General features: G+C 32.3%; 1 pseudogene; it reads left to right on the top strand.

Moving 5' to 3' along the window:
- The first annotated feature begins 1,819 nt into the window (after positions 1 to 1,819).
- On the top strand, positions 1,820 to 2,615 carry LOC129237115 (tigger transposable element-derived protein 6-like; annotated as a pseudogene).
- The last annotated feature ends 740 nt before the right edge of the window (positions 2,616 to 3,355 follow it).

Here is a 3,355-nt window from a genome sequence, read left to right as displayed (position 1 = left end):
ACAGCGGGAACTTAGTTGGGCACCTAATGTATTTTATTTTAATTTTTTTTTGATAATTCTTTTAAATACATTTGTATGTATTTGGGCAGTTAAAAACTTTTCTAGCAATTTCTGTCCAGTATTTTCTAAATATTTTTAGAATATGGTTTTCTTAGTTGTTATGAAAAGCATTTTAAAATATTTTTTTCTGAAATTACAATATTTTCGATACATGTTTTTTTGAAAATATTTTTTCTGATAGTGTGTTTTGCTATTTTTTAAAAGGTGTTTTCAAACATTTCATTTCAACAGTTTTTGGAAATATTTTTTGTTTTAAATAGTTTTCACAAATATTGTATTGAAAGTTTTTTAAATTATATTTATTTTTGAATATTGTTAAGAAGTAGTTTGAAGCATTTCCTTTGAAAAAGTTTTTCTATATATTTTCTAAATAAATTTTCTTTTGAAATTTTCTTTAAAACTTTATTGAATTTTTTTTTATTTTGAAATAAAGTAGAAAGTCAGTTATAATAACTTCTCTTATAGTGACATGTCGCTTATTATGACCCATTTTTAATAAAATATATGCGGTTATAATGACCGACATAGTACTGTACATAGCAAAGTACTTATAATGTTTACACCTTCGGTAATGTTCGTTGATTCCCGACGACGTTCGGCACGTGGCTCGTTTTTGTTTTGAATCTCAGTGAGTAATTGACGCTTGAAGGTTACGCATTATTTTTCGATTGCCGTTTGTGTTTACACTGTGAAAAGAATGTCATTTCAACGCCGTAAAGCATTTACGATTGAGGAGAAAGGTGCAATAATATGCAGATTAGAAAATGGAGAATCGAGCTCAGCCTTGCAAAGGAATTTGGCGTTGGTCATTTGACAATCACAATAATTTTTAAAAACAAGAACCGCATTAAGCAATCGTTCAATTCAAGTGTTTTGAAACCGAAGAGACTTCGAAAATCGCGACAAGGAAATCAAGACATGTTGACGAAGCATTAATTCAGTGGTGTAAAACCATGAGAAACAAAAGAATACCTATCAGCGGTCCTATGCTATAAGAAAGGCAGACGGTTTTGCCGCGCCTTTTGGTATTCTCGATTTCATTTGTTCTGCAACTTGGATCAGTCATTTTAAAGTTCGACATGACATTGTGGCGGGAAAAATTGTTGGCGAATCTTCGTCTGTTGATCAAAGTTCAACAACAAACTGGTTAACAACTGTGTCGAACAACTGGCCGAATCTACGAAGACAGTTTTCTGGTGATGAGATATTTAAGGCTGATGAAGCTGGACTGTTTTACAAATTAATGCCGGACAAAATGATAAAATTTAAAGTTGAGAGGAGGCAAATTATCGAAAGATAGAATAACTGTCATGGTAGCAGCTAATATGAGTCGCCCAAAAAAAAAAGGAATTGCTCACTATTGGAAAGTCACCCAGATGGTTTAAAGGGGTCAAATCATTAATTAATAATTGGCGCGTACACTTCTGTTAGCTGTTTGGCCGAGCTCCTCCTCCTATTTGTGGTCTGCGTCTTGGTGTTGTTCCACAAATGGAGGGACCAACAGTTTCAAGCCGACTCCGAACGGCAGATATTTTTATGAGGAGCTTTTTCATGGCAGAAATACACTCGGAGATTTGCCATTGCCTGCCGAGGGGCGACGGCTATTAGAAAAATGTTTTTATTAATTTTGCTTTCACCGAGATTCGAACCAACGACTTCTCAGTGAATTCCGAATGGTGATCACGCACCAACCCATTCGGCTACGGCGGCCGGCGTCAAATCATTACCTGTCGATTATGCTAACAATCGTAAAGCTTGGATGACATCGGAACTTTTTGAAAAAATGGCTTCGAGATTGGGATCGTGATCTGGTGAAGAAGAAGAAAAAGATTTTGTTGCTGGTTGATAATTGCCGAATGTTACTGATTTAAAGCCTATAACACTTGCTTTCCTTTCGCCGAATACAACACCAGTACTACAGCCAATGGATCAGGGAATAATACGAGCACTCAAAACAAATTTTAGAAAAAACCTTGTGCTTAAAATGATTAATAGTCTTGCTGCTAATGACAACAACCCTTCTACAAAAATAACGATGCTAGATGCAATTCTTATGGTTAATGATGCCTGGAATAAAACGTCACAAAGTACCATTCACAACTGTTTCAGACATGAAGGATTCATTGAAAGACACGACGGTTTACCTAATGAAATATCAGAACATGAATTTGATGAAGAAGATGATGCCCCTTTATCTTTGTTTGCACGAAATCTAAATTCAGATTCTTGAGCAGCACCAGCAATGTGGAACGATTATGTTGACATCGACGGCGCTCTCCTCACATCCGAAGAACCCACCATTTGACAATATGGTACAGAACATTAATCCTAAGGAACAACTTGAAAGTGACGGTGAAGAGGAAGTCGAGGAAGAACCATTAACTACCGCAGAAGAGGCATTAAAAGCTGCAGAATTATTATCCCGATTTGTTACCAGCAATATTAAAAACGATCATTTGACCATGGCGATGTCTATACACAATAGTTTTAGAGATTATTTTTACAATGAAATGAAAAACCAAAAGCAAAGAAAAATTACAGATTATATTCATTAAACAAAATATATATATTGTATATTATATATACATAATAAACGTGCAATTTTGATTTTATTAGTTACATACTATGTTTTTCTATTAAAATATGTACATATATATTTACGCAAAAATTTTTTTTTTTTCACAAAATGCTTTGTATGACGTCCGCTTATTATGACGTGTTTGTCGATTCCCTTCGATGTCATTATAAACGTATTCTACTGTATGTATTTATTTACATATTTACAAAACCTTTTCCAATTGTATTATAATTTTGTAAATATGTTTTCTTCTAAATATTTCTTTCAAAAAGTTTTGAATAATACTCTCTGAATGCTTTTCCTCCTAAATATTTATTAATATATATTTTTTCAAGACTTTCAATAATAGTTTTTAAATGCATTGTTATGTATTTGCGCAGTAAAACATTTTTTTCTAAATATATTTTCTTAAAGCTGTTCTCGAATATTTTCTAAACATTTTTTCTTCTAAGTAACTTTTCAAATACTTTTTTTAGTGTTTGAAACATTTCTTTTTAAATATTTCCTCTAAAATATTTCCTTCGTTTTGTTAAATATTTTCGTTTTAAAGCACGTTTTAGTTTTTAAAAATCTTTATTTAAACTTTTTCCAAATATGTGTTTTTTTATTTTTATTATATATAAGACTAGCAAACCCGGCCCCCTTCGCTGGGCACACTAAAATAGAATAGATATGGTTTAGAACAGAAAATATATGCTTTTCATATTATTTATTTCT

Source organism: Anastrepha obliqua, chromosome 2 (assembly GCF_027943255.1).
Source record: "Anastrepha obliqua isolate idAnaObli1 chromosome 2, idAnaObli1_1.0, whole genome shotgun sequence".
Taxonomy (NCBI): domain Eukaryota; kingdom Metazoa; phylum Arthropoda; class Insecta; order Diptera; family Tephritidae; genus Anastrepha; species Anastrepha obliqua.
This window is presented reverse-complemented; position numbering and strand designations above follow the sequence as displayed.